The following is a 24,384-nucleotide window of genomic DNA, read 5'->3' on the forward strand; positions in this document are numbered from 1 at the left end:
GTTCATCTATCATCTGCTCCTGCAAAGGAGGGGTTGGGTGGGGAGGAGGAGAGGCGGTGATTAGATGGCACAGTAGCATAAGTGGCTTATCTGGACATAGAGTGTGAGGCCATGAACCCCCAAATGGCCCAGACTCAATGTCAGGGGGCTTGAGCCATTTCATTCACCCTAAATGCAAATTAGAAATAATAATAATAGTAGTAGTATTTATTAAGGGCTTACTATGTAGTAAGCACTGTTCTAAGCATTGGTTAATACAAGATTGGAATCAGGTTGGACAGTCCCGGTATCCCTGGAGATCCCTAGAAATCACCTGTCGCATCTAAACTAGGATCCAAGAACCAAGATAGGTGGGTTCTAAATGTTTGATGCCAAAGTTTAAGAACAAAAAAACCCCAATGACAATAATATCCACAAAGAAAAATGGCACTTGATGAATATGAATGAACAAGATAGAGTTAGACAGCACTGAGCTGAACAAGACTTTCTGATAAAGGACAGTTGGAAAGAAGTGCTGAATAGATCATCTTTGTAAGTCTTCCCTCCTCTTAGTGAAGGCTAAAAGATGTATGTATTATCAGGTAATCACTTGTTTCAAGATTTGCCAACTTGCCCAGAGGCATAACGAGAATTAACGATCGTATCCGTACCTTTGAAACAGAAACGCTGTCCAACCATGCATGTAACCCCAAACCATGATTGACATAAGGAGAGCGATTCTACAATATAGAAATCTCATTATGACAGTGACAAAAATCATTGGATCACAAGGGATTAAAAAAGATAGTCTATGCGTAGTGAGCTGACTAAACGTCAGTACATCACCGAGTGGTATCCATCTCAAAGAGATGACAACGTCAAACTCTTGGAGTAAGAAATGTTTGCAAGAAGCTTCGCAACATCAAAGAATCCCTATCAGAGAAAGAAAATCTATCTGCTTCTTTAATGTAACCAGGGAATGGCTGTCCCTTTGATATACTGTTTACCAGACTGTCATTAAGAATGTGGGCAATCTTAGCAAACTCCAGGGTTAGCTTTGCAAGCATGACTGAGATCAAATTGCTATTTGCAGTTTCACTAGCAATGGGTGGTCAACTCTTGGCAGATCCTCAAGACTTTGACAAAGGGATGCTTACATCATGACTTTCAAGACAAACTAAGGAACAAGTAACGTGTGGGCAGCAAGTTACGGAATATCAAGCGGTCAAGCAGTGGATCGGAGGCAGCATAGTCTAGTGTGAAGAGCCAAGGATAGAGAGTCAGGAGACTGGGGTTCTAATCCCAGATTTGTTTCTGGCCTTGGGCAAATCACTTAATCTCTCTATGCTGGTTTCCTCACCTTACGAGACAGGGACTGGGCCAGCTCAGTGTGGGCAGGGATTGTCTCTCTTTATTGCTGAATTGTACTTTCCAAGCCCTTAGTACAGGGCTCTGCACACAGTAAGCACTCAATAAATACAAGTGAATGAATGAATGAGTGATCTTTGTATCCATCCCGATGTTTTGCACATGGGTAACTGCTTAATAAATGCCCACACCCTTCACTCCTCTAATGCTAACCTTCTCATTGTACCTCAGTCTCATCTATCTTGTGGCTGACCTCTCACCCACATGCTGCCTCTGGCCTGAATCACCTTCCCTCCCTCTGACAGCCAATTGCTCTCCCCCAAATTTAAAGTCCTATTGAAGGCACAGCTCCTCCAAGGGGCCTTCCTGACTAAGCTCTCCCTTCCTCGTCTCCCACTCCCTTCTTTGTCACCCTGAGTTGCTCCCTTAATTCATTTCCCATCCCAGTCCCACGGCACTTATGTGCATATCTGTAATTCGTACTAATTTCTGTTTCCCCGTCTAGACTGTAAACTCGTTGTGGGCAGGGAATATGTCCATTTATTGTTGTATTGTACACTCCCAAGCGTTTAAGTACAGTGCTTTGCATACAGTAAGAGTTCAGTAAATATAATAATAATAATAATAATGTTGGTATGTAAGTGCTTACTATGTGCAGAGCACTGTTCTAAGCACTGGGGTAGATACAGGTTAGTCAGGTTGTCCCATGTGAGGCTCACAGTCTTAATCCCCATTTTACAGATGAGGTAACTGAGGCACAGAGAAGTTAAGTGACTTGTCCACAGTCACACAGCTGACTAGTGGCAGATCTGGGATTCGAAACCATGACGTCTGACTCCCAAGCCCGTGCTCTTTCCACTGAGCCACGCTGCTTCTCTAAATATGACTGACTGACTGAATAAATGGCATTATTATGAGTCCCATATGGGGTAGGGTCAATGTCCAATCTGATTATTTTGTCACTATCCCAAAGCTTAGTAGAGGCAAATAGTAAGCATTTAACAAATACCATTACCAAGAAATATTCTCTAAGGCTACACAAACACCAAATCAAGGATTGAGAGGATATTTTGTACTCAAACAAGCAAAATAATGAAAGTAAAGCTCAAAAAATCAGGAGAAAATGTGAAAGTATCAAGCTTAGAAGCAATAGTTCTTTAGTGTTAATTTTGTGGGTGGTGATTTTTAGGGCAAGTATAGTCCTTTGTGGAGTATGAATGGAGCGGGGGAAATGTCACCGTCATGGGAGCATTGCAGAGGAGCCTTGTAGCTGAATCAAGTTTCAGTTAAAATTAGAGATTGAAGAATATTTTCTAAGAACAGAGAAAAAGTCTTAAATACTTGATCTTTTTGTTGTGTGTCAAAAAGTAGATTGTGGTGGAGGGAAGAGAAGGAAAATAAGAAAAACCTCAACACACTAGAATCAGATTCTTTAGTTGCCACACCAGTTTGAAGCCTAAGGCACATTCTTTTCTTTTAGCTGCTGCTTTTCATTAGAGCATTTTTGGGTCAGCTGGTAGTCTGGAAGCTTAACCACCTCATTTTGAACTTTCCTTGAGAAGAGACTAAAACTGAGCCCCGAAACCCATAGGAGACTACAAAAAAGACCCTTTATTAGGTGGCATCAGTTTACTTGTAAAATGACAATCATCTCCAACTGCTGCTCGGGCATGAGCTCTGATGAAGCTCGCTTTTGGTACTTTCTCTGGGCCCTTCCCTAACAGGCCAAGATGCCACTGTGCTCCACCTCTTGATTTTCCTACTCCTGTCATTTTCCACTTTCCCCTACTTGCCACTCAGTAGGGGTAAATCTACTTCAGGCTTATGATTGGAATTTAAAGGGGATTCTTGCCTAACCCCCCAACCCCAGAAATAATTAAAATACCAATTCTAATCTGCTCTAATCCATCTGGAAATTTCTCCTGCCTTTGGCACTACCAACCTCCCCGTCGTAGTCAAAACTTTTCAGGTCTTGATTCAAGACAGCGGTTCTATACTGTTTCCCTTCCAATCTCCTCTGAATCCTTGACAAGCTCCTCTTCCTCTTGCTGCCTTACAATTACAGGTGTCCCTTAAGACTCAGGTTTGTTTTCTTTGTTTTTCTAATTTTCCCTAAGGAGTTCAGCTGCTCACTATCTTTCATCTACCCAGCACGGATTTTTTCTACAAAATGGACTCTTTCAACTTTTCCATCTGTGCCTGAACATCAGTATGGGGAAGGAGGAAGTATGTTTCCTCAAAAACATTGATTCCTTGAAACCAGAGTTTGGGGATCTCAGTGCAGGGACAGGGATGCTTTTTAAAGAAACCTGCATTTACTAATCTTTTCCTAGCCCAGATACTTGCTTATTCGTTTACTGTTGGTATTTATTGAGTGCCCCTATGGTTATATTTCTTACCAACCCTATGAACAGAGCATCCTAAAGGTTCCCAGAAGGATTGTAGGAGTGGGGAAAGCTCTGTTGTTAAAGTTTTCAAATCACCCATAAATCATAAATGATGTCTGTTACTTTAATATTAACTTGAGGCATATTCTACTTGGTGTAGTTTGCGGTAGATACATTACTTGGCCACTGATAGGCCATTCAAAGTATATTTTATACAGGTACATTACATCATCAAATCAATCATATTGTCCAGAGACTGTAGTAAGCATTTGGGAGAATACAATATAACAGAGTTGGTAGACATATTCCCTGTCCACAAAGAGCTCAGTCTAAAGTATCAGTGTTTATTGATTAATCTCCCCTGATTAGACTTTAAGCCCGTCAATGGGCAGGGATTGTCTCTGTTACCGCATTATACATTCCAAGGCTTAGTAAGCACTCAATAAATACTATTGAATGAATTGAGCACTCAAGAGCATAATAAGTACTCTAACATGGTCCCATCTTTGATGAGCTGGGTTTTTCATAAAATTTCTCTAGTTTCTGAATGTTTCACTCTTCTCCTGAATTTACTTAGCAAAATAAACTTACTGATAACTTTTGGGTTCTTGAAAATTTCAGAGTTCTGCACCATAAGGGTAATAGTTAAAATCCAGGCAGCATTTGCAAAAGGAGCTCTATTATAAAGGTGGACCAACAAAGGAGAAATTCATAGTTATACCAAACATTTCAAATCAACTAGAAAAGTCATATACAGAAATTATATTTGGGAAAGAGAGCAGAGCAAGAAGCGTTATTCAATTTTTTGGTAGTTCCATAATGAAAACAAGCTTTCTTTCAATAGTTAAATGAGGTGGCAGATAGGCACACCAAGGAAGAAGGGAGAAAGCTCCTCCTCTCACAGTTTGGAAGCTCTACTTGACTCACTGATTAGTTGAGCTTCTCCTAGGCTCCCTTTAGGCAAACTCTTTTTCTAAAACATTCCAATTTCCAATGTATTCTGGTAATGGTAATTCCCCAAGAAAGGAGGGCAACAGAAATAGTTTTCATACTCCTTTAGTTACCTTTGCTCATAGTTTCACTTCCCCTATGCATGGGAAAATGTATTTATAATGGTATTTGCTAAGCGCTTATTGTGTGCCAGGCACGGTACTAAGCGCTGGGGTGGATACAGACAAAACGAGTTGGACACAGTCCCTATCCCTTGTGGGGCTCAGTCTCAATCCCCATTTTAATAATAATTATGGGATTTGTTAAGTACTTACTATGTGCCAGGCACTGTAGTAAGCGCCTACAGATGAGGTGACTGAGGCACAGAGAAGCAGAGTGACTTGCCCAAGATCACACAGCAGACAAGTGGCAGAGCCGGAATAAGAACCCATGACCTTCTGACTCCCAGGCCCATGCTCTATCCAGTAGGCCATGCTGCTTCTCGACAGTACTGGATTTGGAGTTATCAGGTACAATACAGGAAAGAGGTCTGAGTCATTATTGCCTGTTCTTTTAAATCATCATTCTAATGTGTAATCAACATCCCGGCATATCAAGGACAGCAACCTTCTCATACTTCTTCCAAGCATCCTGTTGACATTGCTGTAGGCAGACAACCAGACTGGATGGTTCACTTGCCTGACCCAGTTATTATAATTTTTCTTGTAGTACTTATGAAAAAACAAAGGCTAGATATTACATATAAGCATTATGCACAACATTAAAGGAAGTCAAGTTTGAGCTGTACAACCATAAAAAATATATTCCTGATCAGGTTCTTTGGGAAGCATTGCTGTATATTTGGCCACAAGCAAAGTGTGATTCTATGACACATTTGTGGAATTTACAGGAAAATATCCGGTGGGAGGTCAGACCTAATCTCTTCTTAGCAAAAGTAAGAATAAATTGAAAGGACCTAACAACCTGGTTGGCTAACGTATAGATTTGCTGCTTTAACAGGCAACAGTAATCACCTCTATGTAACCTTTAATTGTAGCTGGCAACAAGACATGTAGTAAAATAGAAAGTGTCTAAAGAAATCAAAAAGACACTGTTACCTTAGAAGTCTGCCGAGAAAATAATGGGCATAAACATGGAAGTATTAAGTATATCAAAAGCCATAGGAGAAAATTTCAGATGTGGCTAGCCTGTGGTTTTCCCCTAAAGCTTTCAGAAGATTGCTAATTCTCAGTAATGGGAAAACCCATTGGAGGTTACTGGATTTTGTGAATTGGTAAGCGAAGCCCAAGAGGGCCGAATCATAAAATGTACTTTGTTCATTTATTTTCTAAGTGTTGCTTAGAGTTAATTATTTATGATAATAAATAATGAAGCCTCAGCAATATGAGCCCTTTCTCTTTCCATCTATTAGACATTTCAGAAGTAGAACAAAACTGCTGGAGTAGAATTAAAAACAGAATAGAAATCCATGAAAATGAGAATCTAGGTTCTAGTTTTAAATCTACAGCTCCAAAAATTAAATGAAAATAGATCTTCATGATTAACCCATAAAAAGATAAATACTCAGAAATTGGAGTGTCAGTGGAGAGGAGGGGGAAGAAAAGATGTGAACACTGATCACAGCATTATAGCCTTCTATAAATGAGTTTCCTTCTCTCTGCCCTCCATAAAACAGACTTTTATTGGAAACACCTATGTTAAGTCACCTATTTTCAGTGTCCTACCAGGAAGTTCTACTTAGCTAAACTATGCCCTGACAATGTAACAAGTGTTTTTTACCTAACAAAATGAAGCCCAGAATCAGTCTGCAGCAAATTTGACAAAATGAGCTAGACTAATTTTTGTGTTCATTTACATGGGTCTAAGAGACCAAGTAGAGAGTTCTGAACAGCTGTTTGAATCAGGGAAGGAGAGTTCTTTCTTTTAAAAAAACAAAAACCTTCCACCATCACTTATCTTGTTCTAGCCTTGATGTTTGCTCTCCTGACCATCTCACCTTCAATGATCGTATAACTTCTCCCATTACAATACTAGTATTCTATAGAAGAAAAATGTCTAGGAGAGCACAAAGGTGAGGATCTCCTGTGAATCAGAGCAATTTTTTTCAACTTTCATCTTATATGGCTGTTACTTTTGAATAAGTAGTTGTTAATATTTTAAGTCAGAGGATTATCTTTTTCCCTTGCTACTTCTCCTCCTTCCTTCAGCTGCTTAACCTCTGAACATTTTTGCTGCTCATCAGCTCCTCCCCACCAAAGGATTAGAAGGGGAAAGAGAAAGTAAATAAGGCTCTAATCAATCTGGAAAAAGGCATTAAAGAGAAAGTCTAAACTGAGAGAATCAGTGGATTTAAAATATGTGTACTGTGTCATCCACAGAGCTAACTGTAGTTAAACAGCTGGAAACGTGAGGCCTGACAGTTGTTGTTCCCACCAAAATACCACCTTTGTGGCATGGGAAGGTAACTGAGGCAGCAAATGCTAGAAATTGTGTTTATAACCATGATACCAAATAAACATAATATCTGAATGCAGTGGTAGGGAACTATGACTCCTGACCTACTCATGTGTCTTCTTGGGACCCTTGGGACCCCTTGGGACTCCAGCTTTGGCTCTTAAAACCCAGACTCCCACCCCTTGACTCAGCACCATGAAGGTGAAGCCGTAAGTTTGCTTCCACAGCAAGAAGCTATGCTGGAAGCTGGGCAGGGTGTAGCTGGGGCATTGTACCCCTTTGAGCAGAAAAGGGTCAGAGGGGAGGTAAAGATGGCAGTTCTGTTCCTCACCAGATGGGAAGTGTTCTCGTGCTCCCCTTCCCCTGCTTTTGCCACTTGCCCACCTACATCAAGCAACAGCAGCAGCAAGCTCTGAGGTGGGGTCAGTCAAGCTGGGCAGGGAAGCAGGCCTCCCCCAGACACACGGAGCCCAAGAGTAGCCCCTGCACTGGCATCTGAGGGCACTGATAGTGTCCATGGGTGGGGAAAGACAGTGCTGGGCAGGAAAGCTGTACATCAAGGGGCAAGTTCAGTTGCTATGCTGAGTGACATGAAGACTCATCACAGACCCTAGGTGCATCAGGTCTGGGAGCAGCCGAGTTATGCAACAACTGCTCAAAGATTTCATTTTATTCTGGCCCCTTTTGGCGGCCCCTGCTTCAATCAGTCGATCACGTAATGGTATTTTTTGAGGGTCCATTGTGTTTAGAGCACAGTATTAGACATTTAATAGAGTACAATAGAATTATTAAAATACCTTCAGCATTTTGAGTATGGAATTATTAGACTATCTGCCCTCAAGGAGTTTGCAGTCTAGCAGGGAGACAGACACTGAAATATATGTACAGAAGTGCTCTAGGTTGGGGGCGTGGGGGAGTTGTTATATGAGAAATTAAGTATCTAGGTAGCCCAAGTGTTGATTGAGCAACTGGGGGACTATAAAGTAGAGATATTAGAATTTAATCATGGAAGGTCTCCTGGAGGAGATGTGATTTCAGAAGGGCTTTGAAAATGGGGAGAGCAGTATCCTGTCAGATACAAAGGGGGAAGAAATTCCAGGCAAGAGAACATGAGCAATAAATCAGTGGCTGGAGATAGAGCAGGAAATGTGTCTGTTTACTGTTGTATTGTATTCTCCCAAGCACTCAGTTCAGTACTCTGCACACAGTACACACTCAATAAATACAGTTGAATGAACTAATGAAGAAGGATGCCCAGTGAGTAGCTTAGCTTTAACAGATGATTTGACTTCTCTGTAAGTTCTCTATATCCTCATTGTTGGACTGGATTCCTATGAATTATCTGGCATGACATCACACTCAATATACCTCAGTAGGGATTATTCATCTCGGTGAGAAATTTATTTCAAAAACATTTGTTCCTAGAGCTCAGCATATGCCTGACCTGAAGGTTTGAGAACAAAGCGCCTCTAAGAAAATCCTGGCTAGGGAGCTACTTCTGGGCTCTTAATTCTCGTAGCAGGGAAGCTCCAGAGAAAGTGTAAGGAAGGGAGGAAGTGGAGGATAGCATAGCAGTGGCAGCCAGTCAAGTTTCTATCACTTCCTCTCCTGGTCTGTTTATGAAAGAGTACAGATGGTTTACACAAATGAATGTCCCACCAACACCTCATAGGTCCAGATCTGGTGAACAGGCACACCCATTAACAGGATAACCCTGTTGGAAAACCTCACTAACCTGCAAGATGACTCTGGTTTCCACTGCAGATGAATGAGCTTCACAAATGAGTGAATAAACTAAAAGTCAATAAACATCAAAGCTTCTCCATCATATCATGCTTCGTGCATTTATGCTGACAAGTGAAGCCCAGCTCGCAACAACGCCTCACCACATACCAGTACGTGCTCTCCAATTACGAGAGTAATTTGTTTGGGGGAAAATCCCTCAGTACATTTCTCTGTGGCTAACTCTTTGCTGAGAAGGGGGCTTCAGGAAGTTGCATTACTATGAAGAAAAGGTTACCTGTATGTGAGCAGAATTAGCACAGGAGGACTCAATGAAATTTGTTATTTTAAATATGCATATCAATGCACACTAAAGAATAAACTCCACAGTTGCTCATTTAAATAGCTGCAAAACTACTCCAAAAAACTGTAGCTTCTCAGAAATGAACAAATCTCAATTGAACACTTAAAATCTAATTTACTGAGAACATAAAACCCTTAGGTATATGTAATATTTTGAGTGTTAACCGGATTTATCACATTTTCTTGGTTTATTTTTCTCTCTGTAAATTGTAAACATAATTATGATTGATGAAGAAAAAATGTTGGCATGATTTGCCAAAAACAAGTCTCAAAAGCTGTTTAGTTTAACAAACACACACAAAGTACCTAGTAAAGAAACATAAATTTAGAAGGAGCAGAGCATGACCAAATAGTTTTTAAACATCAAGTATTCATATTTCAAGACAATTTATTGATTTTGTTTAAGGACCCCAGAACAGTCTGTTCAAAAGTGCTGCAAAATTCAGGAGTACTACACAAAAACAAAACTTGTTTTAATATCCAATCTAATTTTGAAAGCCCAAGAAAATAACTGCAATTTAGTTGCGAGACAAAGCCAGAAAGATTATCAAATAACAGAAGGAAGTGGTTTATGATAAGACATATCAGCTATGGTCAACAGACTCTACAACTAGAAATTAATATGGACAGGCTGCTATATTAAAGAACACAAGACCTTAATAAACCCCCCAATAATATATTTCATGGGAAAAGGACATTTTGAAATATCTAGTTTTTTGGGCAACATATGTACATATTTTATTTCACTTTCCTCTGTTTGCTCAAATGCTTCTTTAAAAGGTTTCCTGTAGTCTTATTTCCCAAAATTGAGCAAGTTGCAAAGCTATCAGCATCAATCAATGGTATTTATTGGGTGCTAACTGTGTGCAGAGTACACTATTAAGTATTTGAGACAATACAATGCAATGGAATTGGTGGACACTTTTCCTGCCCATAACAAACTCATAGTCTAGAAGGGGAGACAGACATTAATATAAATAATTTACAAGTATTTTGGTAAGTACTTTGGGCCTGAAAGTTAGGTGAATACCAAATGCACAAAGGGTACGGATCCAAGTGTTATAGAAAATGCAGAAGGGAGAAGGAATTGGGGAAAAGAGGACTTAATCAGGGAAAGTCTCTTGGAGGAGGAGGGACCTTAGTAAATCTTTGAAGGTGGGGAGAGTGATCGTCTGTCTGATATGAAGAGGGAGGGAGGTCTGGGGCAAAGGTAGGATGTAGGGAAAGGTCGGTGGTGAGATAGATGAGATCGAGGTACAGGGAGTAGGTTGGCATTAGAGGATTGGAGTGTGCGGACTGGGTTGTAGTAGGAAATCAATAAAGTAAGGTAGGAGGGGCCACGGTGATTGAGTGCTTTAAGGTCAGTGGTAAGGAGTTTCTGTTTGATGTGGAAGTGGAAATAATAATAATAATAATTATGGCATTTAAGCATTTACTGTGTGCAAAGCACATAGTGCTGGAGAGGATACAAGGTGATCAGGTTATCCCACATGGGGCTCACAGTCTTAATCCCCATTTTACAGATTAGGTAACTGAGGCACAGAGAAGTTAAGTGACTTGCCCAAAGTCACACAGCTGACAAGCGGCTGAGCAGGGATTTGAACCCATGACCTCTGATTCCCAAGCCCGTGCTCTTTCCACTGAGCCACGCTGCTTCTCTAAGCCAACCACTGAAGGTTCTTGAGGAACGGGGAGAAAAGACTGAATTTTTTTCTTAGAAAAATGATCCAGGCAGCAGACTGAAGTATGGGCTGAAGGGAGAGACAGAGGGCAGAGAGGTTAGTGAGGAGGCAGATGCAGCAGTCAAGGCAGGACAGGATAAATGCTTGGATTAGCGTAGTAGCAGTTTGGATGGAGAGGAAAGGGAGGATTTTATTCATTTAATCGTACTTATTGAGCACCTACTATGTGCACAGCACTGTACTTAGCACTTGGGAGAAGACAACAATAAACAGATACACTCCCTGCCCACAACGAGTTTACAGTCTAGAGGTGAAGAGACAGACATTAATAGAAATAAGTAAATGACAGATAAGTACATAAGTGCTGTGGGGCTGGAGGGGAAGAACCAAGGGAGCAAGTCAGGGCAGCACAGAAGGGAGTGGGAGAAGAGGAAAGAAGGACTTAGTCAGGGAAGGCCTCTTGGAGGAGATGTACCTTCATTAAGACTTTGAAGGAGGAGAGAGTAATTGTCAGATTTGAGGAGTGAGGGCATTCCAGGCCAGAGGCAGCACTTGTGTGGCAGCGAGATAGATGAGATCAAAGGACAGTGAGCAGGTGAGCATTTGAGGAGCAAAGTGTGTGGGCTGGGTCGTAGTAGGAGACTTACAAGGTGAGGTAGGAGGGGGCAAGGTGATTGAGTGCTTTAAAACCAGCGGTGACCATTTTTTATTTGATGTGGAGGTGGATGGGCAACTACTGGAGTTTTCTGAGGAGTGGGCAACCCTGAACGTTTTTGTAAATGAATGATCTGGGCAGCAGAGTGAAGTATGGACTGGAGTGGGTAGAGATAGGAGGCTGGGAGGTCAGCAAGAAGGCGGATGCAGTAATCCAGTGACGTTATGAAAGTAGAGCCAACGAGATTCGGTGAGTATGTGGGTTTATGAGAGGGATGAGTCGAAGACAACAAGGTTACAGGATTATGAAATAGAGAGGATAGTGGTATTGTCTACAGCGATGGGAAAGACAGGGAAGGAGATTTCGGAGGGAAGATAAGGAGTTCTGTTGTGAACATATTTAATTTGAGGTGTTGGTGAGACAACCAGATTGAAATGTCCTGAAATGTCCTGAAAATGTGAGACTGCAGAGAAGGTGAGAGGTCAGGGCTGGAGAAGTAAATTAGGGTATCAACTGCATAAAGATGGTAGGTGAAGCCATGGGAGCGATTGAGTTCTCCAAAGGATTGGGTGTACATGGAAAACAAAGGGACCCAGAACTGAGCCTTGAGGGCCGCTCCACTGTTAGAGAGTGGAAGACAGTAGGGAATCCTAAGAAAGAGACTGAAAAGGAGCAGCCAGAGATAGAAGAACCAGAGAAGACAGTGTCAGTGAAGCCAAGGGTGGATAATGTTTCAAGGAGAAGCAGGTGGCGGTTCAAGTTGTCAAAGGCAGCTGAGAGATCTAGGAGGATTAGGATGGAGTAGAGGCCATCAGATTTGGCAAGAAGGTCATTAGTGACCTTAGAGAGGGTTGCTTCCATGGAGTGGAGGAGGAAGAAACCAGATTGGAGAGGATCAAGGAGAGAATTGGAGGAGAGGAAGTAGAGACAGAGGGTGTAGACAACTCTCTCAAGGAGTTTGGAGAGGAATGGTAGGAAGGAGATGGGACAATACCTGGAGGGGACTTCAGGGGTCAAGGGAGGGTTTTTTAGGATAGGGGATACCCAAGTATGTTTGGGAAGCAGCATGGCCTAGAGGATAGACCACAGGTCTGGAAGTCAGAAGGACCTGGGTCCTAATCCCCACTCCACCACTTGTCTGCTGTGACCTTGGGCAAATCCCTTCACTGGGCCTCAGTTACCTCATCTATCAAATGGGGATTAAGACTGTGAACCCCATGTGGGACAGGGACTTTGTCCAACCTGATTAGCTTGTATCTACCCCAGTGCTTATAACAGTGTTTGACACATAGTAAGCACTTAACAAATACCATTATTATTATTATTATGTTTAAAAGCAGTGGGGAAGAAGCCATTAGACAATGAATAGTTGAGGATTGCAGTCAGGGAGGGAAAAAGGGAGGGGGCAAAGACTTTAATAAGGTATGAAGGAACGGGATCAGAGAGGCAGATGGAGGGGATAGATTTTGAGAGGAGGCAAGAGATTTCTTCTTGAGATACTTCTGGAAATACTGGGAGAGTTGAAGGGGTCAGAGGAGGGAGGACTGAAGAGAAGCAGGGGAGATTTTAGGGAAATTGATGGTTTCAGTTTTAATAAACAATGTGGTTAGGTTTTTGGGGAAAGAGATGACAGGAGCTGGGAGACAAGAGGTCTGAGCAGGGAGTTAAATGTTTGGAACAGCTGACTGGGGCATTGGGTATGGGAGTCAATTAGGAAGGAGAAGTATTATCAGGCAGAGAAGCGTCAGTCAATCGTATTTATTGAACATTTGCTGTTTACACAGCACTATACTAAGAGCTTGGGAGAGTACAGTACAACAATAAACAGACACATTCCCTGCCCATAACGAATTAAAGCAGAAGAGAATGAATTTCGGTCTACAACTGAATCCGCAGTCACTCTTAGCAACAAGCAAATTTCCATGCACCCTAAGTGAAATAGAGATTGTGATAACATAACCGAAATATCTGATTTCTACTAATATTTGAATTCTTGCTATACTCTGGGGAACTTATTTTGCCTAAATTCTTCCAAATGACAAGTACAAATCATATATTGATTTCACTAATCACATACACAGAGTTAGCAAGTATAGTAGCTATTTAGGAATTCAATTGTCCCATGAGATTTAATAATAATAATAATAATGGTATTTGTTAAGCACTTACTATGTACCAAGCACTGTTCTAAGTGCTGGGGTAGATACAGGATTATCAGGTTGTCCCACATAGGGTTCACAGTCTTAATCCCCATTTTACAGATGAGGTACCTGAAGCACAGATAAGTTAAGTGACTTGCCCAAAGTCACACAGCTGATAATTGGCAATGCTGGGATTAGAACCCACGATCTCTGACTCCCAATCCCATGTTCTTTCCACTAAGCAATTGTAGGCCAGCTATCCTGCTTGTTTAGTTCACACCACAGACTAAACATTTTAGCTTGATATTCCATTTGGGAAAGTCACTTCTCATCTAAATAGAAAAAATTAGAAACCACAAAGGCTATCAAACACTAGATAGATCACCAAGAAAGTTAAGGAATCCATCCCTAGAGAAATTAAAAACAAAGACAGTTCTCTCCTGGATGGGACTTTCTGATGTCCCTTCAAGTTCTGGTGAGGAGGACATTTAACTAAAATATGTTGGCCTATCACTTTCACTTCAAAATATGTAAGGATTAATTACAAAAGATGCAATTATATGACTAACTCAACCAAGTCTTATTTTGTTGTCTTCAGACTAAACATCTTAGAATCAGATTCCTAGATGAATAGAGCTAAGGTTCTGTTTTATGCTAAGTACGTGATTTCTTTCAGGACCCATGAAACCAGTAAAATAATGCAAGAGATAACATAGTAAAGGATGCATTGACACAGTTCATGCAGCTCCCCAAAAGAAGAATTTACTCCCAACTCAGCAGAAGCAAGCTCCCTTTTCACTTGCAAATGATCAGTTATTTATTCTTTTCCTGCTGAAATAATCCCTGTAAGGGGAACTTTACCTCTAGTTTTGTGTAAATCATTTGTTTTGGCTGGAATCTATATCAAAGATTAGGAAGTCAAAAAGGAAACAGAAATGTGGAGAATGTTGGTTCTTTCAAACGTTCTGTCATGAGACTATAATGACAACGACAGAAAATCTTTACCCTGAGAAACATATAATGCTTTTGCCATCAGACTGCAGGTGCTTCATTAGACTGGTAATATGGGATGTTTACCTCAATTCTAGAAAAATCCAGTAAAAGAAATACTAAGCCTGTTTTCTAAGTGTTCACTGGAATATGAATCAATTAAATGTATTTTCTGAGCACTTACTTTGTGCAGCAAACTGAACTAAGCACTTGGAAAAATTAAAATACAGTTGGTAGACACAATCCCTGCCCTCAAAGAGCTTGCAATACGAGGGAGACAGACATTAAAATAAATTATAGGTAAGGGAAGCAATCAAGTATAAGGCTATGTACATAAGTGCTGCAGGGGTGGGGTTGGCACCTAAGTACTTAGTATGTGGGACTAAGTGCATGGGTGAGGCAGTAGGGAAGGAAAATAGAGTGGAGGAATAAGAGCTGCATCTGGGAAAGTGCGCTGAAGGAGATATAAAGGATGGTATTACCCTTCTCTGCTGCCTGATTTATATCAGGAATAAAAGAAAACTGGAAGAGAAACTGGGTGGTGGGGGGTGGCGCGCAGAAATCCCAGATACTAGAAAAGAAACAACAAAAAACAACAATAAAACAAAACTGCCACAATTTTGTGTTTTCCTAGTACACCCCATTCTCTTATAACATGTAGATTGTGTTCTTGCAAAACAACAAAAGAAACAACAATAAAACAAAACTGCCACAATTTTGTGTTTTCCTAGTACACCCCATTCTCTTATAACATGTAGATTGTGTTCTTGCAAAACCTCGCAGAAAGAAAAACTCACACTGTAGTATTCACCAATTCAGATGCGTAAGCAATTTCTAAGCACTTAGTACAGTGCTTTTAACATAGTAAGCGCTCAATAAATACCATTGATTGATTTTGACATTACGGATGCCGCATCCAAACAAGCTCACATTGTTGAAGAAATATTCCATAATTCCCTAACAAAAATTCTAGCCAGAACATGTGCTTAAACTATGAATTACAGCAGAACTGAGTGTGTTTGATAAGTAGGGAGCCTTCCAAGTTATTGTTGCCAAATACACTAAGGTGTCTTTGAGAGAAGAAAGTCAATGGTAAAGCAGCATGGCCTAGATCTGGGAGTCACAAGGACCTGGGTTCTAATTCCAGCTCCACCACTTGTCTGTTATGTGACCTTGGGCAAGTCATTTCACTTCTCTGTGCTTCAGTTTCCTCATCTGGAAAATGGGCAATTAAGATTGGGAGCCCCATGTGGCACAAGAACGGTGACCAACTTGATTAACTTGTATACACCCCAGCGCTTAGTCCAGTGCTGGGCACATAGTGAGCACTTAACAAATGCCTCAATTATTATTATTATTAATTAAATCAATAGTATTTATTGAGCACTTACTGTGTGCAAAGCACTGTACTAAGCACTTGGGAGAGTACAATAGAGATGGGAGACATGTTCCCTGCCCACAAGGAGATTACAGTCTAGAGACAAACAACAAGGGAGACAGTTTAAAAATATGTATTCTATGGGTGAAAGACCATGTAAGTAGCTGTAATTCAATTTCAACCACTTTTTATGGGCAGAAAATGAAATGACACGTAAATTTAAAGTTATTAAGGGGGGGAGAAAACATAGTTATGTTGCTTACAAAAACTTTGCTTTGCAAAACCAAAAAAACCTTATGTCTCACATATAGAACTATGGATCTCTTTTAAATTTGTAAAAATTTCTCCTTTAGTGAGGGAGGTTGTGTTCTTGAAAAATTCCTCATTAAGGGGAAATTGTGCTGTTGTATTAGCTCATTGTGGGCAGGGAATGTGTCAGTCTATTGTTATATCACACTCTCCTAAGTGCTTAGTACAGTGCTCTGCACACAGTAAGCGCTCCATGAATGTGATTGAATGAATGACCAAAGCTTGACACATAAGCAAAGCCATTTCTCCCATCACTGTGTTGTGTTCTATCCAGACACAAGTTGTGAGACTGTTTCCTATTCCTTAAAACTGTTCTGGCCAAAACATGTGGTGAAAGCAATATTATGGCAGAGCTGACTATAGCTGGGTTCATGGAAGGGCCTCTGATCCAGACTGAGCCTCTCTCAACAATACGCTAGAGCATGATATTTATTTCCTCAGCCAAGGATTAATGAATTCTCTTTAGGAAACCCAAACTGAGAATCACAGCTCTGGTCATCTTCTAATTTTTTCTTTTTAAAAAAATTTGCCTAGGTAAATCACAATTTAAAAATGATACAGTAATATTTCAAAGTCTACCATAATAGCTTTTCAACAATTTGAATTTTATTAATACTAAAATAATATTAAGAGCCCACAAAGATTAGTAGATCAGGCACATCTACAATGTTGGACTTTGAAAGCCAAATTTTAAATTTAGTTTAGATCTACTTCTCTGTCCATTGGTAGTGATAAGTAGCTTCACCCCCGACAAACAGCTTCACCTACCCAAATAGGCTACCACTTCTTAAGCTTAAAAAAAAATTAATATAGGAATATGTGATTCTTGAAAAGCACAAAACTCCAGCAAAAGAGTTGGAAGAAGGTATTCCAGGTATTTTAAAGTTAACCAAACCACTAAAACATTTGAAATCTAAATGGAGATCATTTCAGATCACTGAGTTTTGTCCGAGGTGGAACCAAGAGGCATAATCTGTTGCTGAGCTCTATTTTGCCTGCATCGCCATATAAGGAGGGACAGAATAAATAAAATGAAAACAACTTCTTAAAAATCACTTCATAGCATTTCTTTGGGGAAGACAACTAGTGTTTCATCTTTCACACTGTCAAATCTCCAGTCCGGCAGCAGTCAGCAACAACTGCTCAAAGTTTCCATTGTATTTGGTTCTTCTGCACAAAAAGGTAGCTGACCTCTGCTCTAATCTTTAGTTGAGGCCAAAACATGGCTCAACTGTAAATATAGTTGACCAAGCAATTCACTAGCTAAAATAATTGCTGGCACAGTGTCAGAGGATCTAGAAGACAATGACAGCCTCAGACAAACTGAATTGATGAGTGAAGAGGTGATAGGAGATCATGTTTTTCCATAAGAGTTTAGCCTACCTTTACTTTAACTTAGGCCTTCCTCTCACCAGAACAAACCTTGTGTATTTTCTAGAGAAGAGGAACTTTGGAAAAGCCAAGATATGATACTCAATTGTGAGAGCCTGCTTCTTCCTCGTTTTTATGATATTTGCTAAGCACTTACTATGTGCTAGGCACTGTACTAAATGCTGGAGTAGATACAGGATAATCGGATTAATTAATCAATCGATGGTATTTACTGAGTGCTTACTGTGTATGGACCACTGTACTAAGGACTTGGGAGAGTCCAATAAAACAGCTGGCAAATGTTCCCTGCCCACAAGGAGCTTACAGTTTAGAGAGGGAGACAGACATAAAATAAATTATGGATCTGTACATAAGGACTGTGGGTGTGGTGAATAAACAAGTGCTTAGAGGGTACAGATTCAAGAGCGTAGGCATCGCAAAAGGGAGAAGGAGTAGGGGAAAGGAGAGCTTAGTCTGGGAAAGCCTCTTGGAGGAGACGCGCTTTTAGTAAGGCTCAGACCGATGGTCTGTCGGATATGAAGGGAGCGGGAGTGCCAGGCCAGAGGGGAGGACATGGGGATCGGCGGTGACGTAGATGAGATGGTTTGCGACCTTGCTGCCAATATTGTTCTGGTAACAGTAATTAAGGGATTTATGAAGTCTCTGCACTGTGCCAAGCCCTGCATTAGATACGAGTCAGATCAGACAGATCACACAGGGCTCACAATCTGAGAAATACTGAGCAGAGAAAAAGGTATAAATCACTACCAGGTACCAAAACATTTGATGGAATTATTAGGAGCAGGGCCAGAGCAGGGCAGGAGGGAGGAAGGGGTGAGATTTGGGCAGTGGAAACTCCTCTCTTTCCTCCCACCACTCTCCTCTCTGGTCCTAAGCAGTGAGGGATCCCTTGCTTGCTCTGAAATCTGAATAAGGAGCAGCTTTGACCCCAGAAATGACCTAAAGGACCCTCCAGGTACCCTCAAGGCCATGCAACCAGTCCAGCCTTGATGATGTGGTTTTATCTGTTGTGATTTAATATTGCAATAATAATAATTGTGGTCACTGTTAAGTATTTATATGTGCCAAACACTGTACTAGGCATTGGAGTAGGTACAAGATCATCAGGTCCTACATGGGGCTCACAGTCTAGGTAGGAGGGAGACAGGGATTGAGTCCCCATTTTGCAATTGAGGGAACTGAGGCACAAAGAAGTTAAGGTGATTAGGGCTGTGAGCCCCATGTGGGAAAGGGACCATGTGCAAACCTTGTATCTACTCTAGCATCTGGCACATAGTAAGCACGTAACAAATATCATTTTTGACAGAGCTGGAATTTTTATTTTTTTTGGTTGTTTGTTAAGCACTTACCACAGACCAGGTGCTGAACCAAGTGCCAGGATAATAATAATAATAATAATAATGACATTTGTTAAGCACCTACTTTGTGCCAAGCACTGTTCTAAGCGCTGGGAGGGATACAAGGTAATCAGGTTGCCCCACATGGGGCTCACAGTCTTAATCCCCATTTTACAGATGAGGTAACTGAGGCCCAGAGAAGTTAAGTGACTTGCCCGAAGTCACACAGCTGACAGGTGGCGGAATTGGGATTAGAACCTATACCCTCTGATGCCCAGGCTCTTCCCACTGGGCCATACTGCTTTTCACGCTAATCAGGTCTGGCAGTCCTTATCCCAGTTGGGCCTCACAGACTTAATCCCCAGTTTACAAATGAGGAATCTGAGGCATAAGAGAAGTTAAATGTCTTGCCCAAAGTCACACAGCAGATAAGCAGCAGAGCCGGTATTGGAACCCAAGTCCTTTGACTCCCAGGCCCAGACTCTTTCCACTAGACCACACTGCTTGCTGACCTGGAGAACTTGGTGTGATATCCCGGGGCTGGACTAATTGTGGGGTTTCTCTCTAGTATGAGTTCTCTAGTGTTTAATAAGATTTGAGTGACAGCCAAAGGCTCTTCCACCTTCACTACAATTGTAGGATTTCTCTCCAGTATGAGTCCTCTGATGTTCCTTAAGGTGCATACTACACTTGAAGGCTTTGCCACACTGGCTACATTTATAGCATTTCTCTCCTGCATGATTTCTCTGATGGGTTAAAAGGTGTGAACTCTGCTTGAGAGTTTTTCCACACTTGTTGCACCTGAACGGTTTCTCTCCACAGTCCCCATCCCACATAGAGCTCACAGCCTTAATCCGCTTTACAGATGAACTAACTGAGCCACAGAGAAGTTCTTGCCCCAGGTCATACAGCAGACAAGTGGCAGAGTCAGGATTAGAACACAGGTCCTCTGACTCCCCGGCCCGTGTTCTTTCCACCAGGCCATGCTGCTTCGCCATGCTGCTTCTACTACCTCTATTTCCTCTCCACTTCAACCCAGCCCACACACTTTGCTCCTCTAATATCAATTTATACACTGTGCCTCCCACCCACCTGGAACTCTCTCCCATTTCATTTATGGTAGACCATAAGACAATTAACTCTTCCCTTGAAAGCCCTATTAAAATCAAATCTCTTCCAGGAAGCCTTCCCTGACTAATCTCTCATCTCCTCACTCTATTTGTCTTCCTACTGCTTCACTTATATACTCAAGTCCTTAACCCCTAAGCACCTAGCTACTCACCCCACCCTCCAACCCCACAGCACTTATGCACATTTTTTCCCCTACCTGTAATTTACTGTAATGTCTTACCCTCCAACAAGATTGTAAACTCCTTGAGGGTAGGGATCATATCTACTGAGTCTATCATACTCTCCAAAGCCCTTAGCACAGTGTTCTACACTGAGTCAGCACTCAAATACCATGGATTGATTTTAATTCTTCTGTTGGGGGAATAAATAATTCATGGAATATAAAATTACTCCATTTTCCATCCTTTGGTTCCCCTGCTCTTGAGAATCCAACAAAAAGTAAATAAGTTATTGATTTTTCCAGTGTGTTTAGTGAATAGTTAACTCAATAGTTAATCTTTGAATACATCTTTAAAAGAGCAGATAAAATGTGTAATTAGTTTCCTGCCAGTATGCCTGGTGTTAGATGGTGCATGGTCTCCTTATATGAAAGGCAGATTAGAAAGTGAAAGTAGAAACAATGAAGCATTCATTCAAAAATATTTGTTTAGTGTACACAAACTGACCTACCTTGAATGTGGAAGAAGCTATTTAGAGGTTATAGAGATGGGAATTCTCGGTATAATTAGAGGCCGAGCACAGTCACAAACACAGAGTGGTTCAGTTCCCCCTAGTGCTTAGAATAGCTGTTTACATTAGGAAGGGAAAAATAAGTGAACTGCTACGCAGTATGTATGTAGTAAATGTTCCAGTGTGCAAGTCACTACTTTGTAAATCAGCTTCCTGTGAATACTGTGAGATCTAAGTGGGACAGGGGCTTTGTCTGACCTGATTACCTTGCCTCTACCCCAGCGCTTAGTATAGTGCTTGGCACATAGTAAATGCTTAACAAATACCACAATGATGATTAAACGAGTCAGTGAAAACCTTCCTTTGGTGCACTCGTAGACCACTCCACCTTCCTTCAGAACCTCACCCACCCCTAGCAACCACAAACACATCCCCTCGCCCTTCACAAAGAGGCTGCTGATATAACCTATTCCAATAAATCGAATTACTGGCCACGGGTAACATCCAAGTCACCCAATAGTAAGTGGGGAGTTTATGTCGGGCCATTTTTGGGATTCTCATTAGATCTACTGGTTTTAATTTTTATAGAAGAGATTTCTGGCTCAGAGCCACCGTGAAGAGAAGAACGTGGAAAGTTAAAGTATAGGATAGGTGGTCTTCTTGATTATCCCTTTGCTATTAAAGTTAAGGTTCCATTTAAAATTTCCTGGAATTTTTTTTTCCATTCACCAGACCATTTTATATTCAGTTGACTAAGAATGTGCTCTCCTAATAGCAAAACAAAATTAAAACTATTTCCCATTGGTCTTTTAAAGTCATTGTATTCCTGCTCCAAACAGCACTTACTGTCAGTTAATGCAGACAGCAGAGCATGAGTTTCCATTTCAAGTTAACTTTAATTTCATGCTTATGGTCAACTTAAAAAGAAGAAATAACTTATGCAACAATAGTAACATAGCGACCAAGGCAGAATTGAACAATGCAGGACTTTTTTTTAAAGGAATGAAGGAGAGTACCCCCTCTACATTAGGAAATGTCCACTTTAGGGAAGGGAGTTGAAACATCCAGAAAGAGTGGTGTTCATTGTAGCACATGGGCTGGCCAGATATACAATCAATATTACAGTAAGAATGAGACTAAAGAAGATGGCTCATGATATGGGTGTTGGACGTACCTTGTTTTGGAGACGTATTTCCCCGCTGGGACAACCTGTACTAATGGACTTTGGAAGGGAACACAATAGCTTTGGGGCCAGGTGCCCCCAGAGAAACACCCTAGGTTCAGGCGTTCAAAGGAGCCTCTGAATGATATCATACAGAATGTTGTGTGCACCTGACAATATGATGATGTCATACGAAACAAGAGGGTGGCCATCCCATCTTTTCCCTGCCTCTGTTGGTCAAAGGTCTAAAGCCAGCCCTGATTCTCAACAGTGTATTAGGAAATGGATGAGGGTACACTGGGGTCTGAAACTATTATGGATTGAAAATATCCTGATCTCCACCTCCACTGGCTTGCAATGGGTGGTACTGGGCATGGGGGGAAAAAGAGTGTGGATGATTTCGCACAAACTATCATCGTTACTACAAAAACCAAAGCACAGGTCCTGATGGTAAAACATATCTTTGCCTCTTAACTATTACGGTCTGAACAAAAATCAGCTCAAATGGCAAGCTGCCAGAAAAAGTGCCACATTGTATTTTCACAGGGAGTAGGAGATTCTCAGTGTGACACTTTTACACACATGGATATAATCCCACTATCAGTAGCATTATCTTTTAACTACAAGACAACTCTACAAATTAAAAAATTCTTAAAAAACACCACCCCCAATCCATGATGAATATCACAATCCACCATCCTCTGGTTCTGAGGTCTTAAGTGGGAGCATTTAACAAAGAAACCTCTCCTAAACCAGAATCGTAAGTTAAATTTTAGAATGGAGAATGGGTAGCCTCTCAAATTCAACTCCTAGGGACTTCACCAGACTTGGCGGGAAAGACTCATATCCTGCCTTTGAGGGCATTTAGATTCATTAATGGAAGATAAAATATTCCAAATTCCACATCTGAGATAAAAAGTGCCTAGCTGGGGAGACACAGTCCATGTCATTGAGCAAGAAGTCCCGCCATCTACCACACCCTTCTCATGCAGATCTAGAACATGTGCTCTGAAGCTTGCTTTCAAATTAGTAGGCTCTTGTGTTTTAATCATACACAGAACTTCCTGATCTAGCAAGCCTCTCCCAGAGACTTGCAGTACATGATATTCTTATGAATCATTCTAAATGGGATTAACTGTCATGTTCAGACACATTGATACATCACTCACTCTAAGATACAATTTCAAACTTGAACATTTGTTTTCTTTGGAAATTCAATGTTCTTATTCTGTCCTTAAAAATCATAGTCTCAGGGATTTTGTAAATTGTAAAACTGTAACATTCCCAAAACACTTTTCTATTTTGAAATATACAGGTTCTTTGGAAAGAAAACCCAAACACATTTATGGTACAGTTGCAGCCAAAAAATGTTCAATAATTTCTCCATTTATCTTCCCCCAAAAGTCTGCTAGCAAAAAATGGATTTATGAAAGCACAGGAAATGAAAGAATTACTGTAGGAGGAATTCAATAGAAAAGAATTCTCATTCAAGTGATGGAATACAATCTTACTAAACAGGAACTGTGACTTAAGCTTCTCTAAGGAGGATTACACTTTTTAAAGGGCAGTGTCACTATCAATCACTTCGGCCTTGTGCTGCTCATTAAAATAAGTTCTCCCCTTCTAAAACAATAAGAACAGGATGGGTAAAGAAGGCAGAATTCCCATCTGCAGCCAGAACACTAAGTACTCAAAATGATGAGGGCTTTTTCTTTTAAGAGAATGTTTTTAACCTATCACCCTCACTTATCAGCATAAGATGAATCAACCATTCAAATTTTGTGCAAATGAAAGCACTGTTTCAGCTCTTGCACTCTGATTGCAATTGTACATGATGAAAGCAGAATGTGTTGCTCTAACATTGTTACATTTTTTAAACCTACTGGGTTTTATTGTGTAAATGCAGTCCTTTTTCAATATAGATACACCAGAAAGTTCTTTGACTACATTAGAGTGTTAAACCAGAGCTAGAATTGTAACAATATGCTGAGAGAATAAAAGAGAATAAGGAAAGTGCAATCAACAATCAAGTTACAAAGTTCATAAGACTCTTCCCTTTAAACCTTCTCTCCTCCAAAATAAAAGGAAATACGGCCCTAGTGACCACTGGGTGTGGCCTTTCAGGTGAGAGTGTGAAAAAACTCTCGCAAAGTAATCAGAGAATAATGATGATGGTGATATTTACTCTGTGCCAAGCACCTTTTTAAAACTAGTATTTGTTAAGAGCTATGTACCAGGCACTGTTCTAACCAGTGGGGTAATAATAATAATGATGATGGTATTTGTTAAGTGCTTACTGTGTGCCAAGCAGTGT

This window comes from Ornithorhynchus anatinus, chromosome 2, assembly GCF_004115215.2.
Source record: "Ornithorhynchus anatinus isolate Pmale09 chromosome 2, mOrnAna1.pri.v4, whole genome shotgun sequence".
In the NCBI taxonomy this organism is placed as follows: domain Eukaryota; kingdom Metazoa; phylum Chordata; class Mammalia; order Monotremata; family Ornithorhynchidae; genus Ornithorhynchus; species Ornithorhynchus anatinus.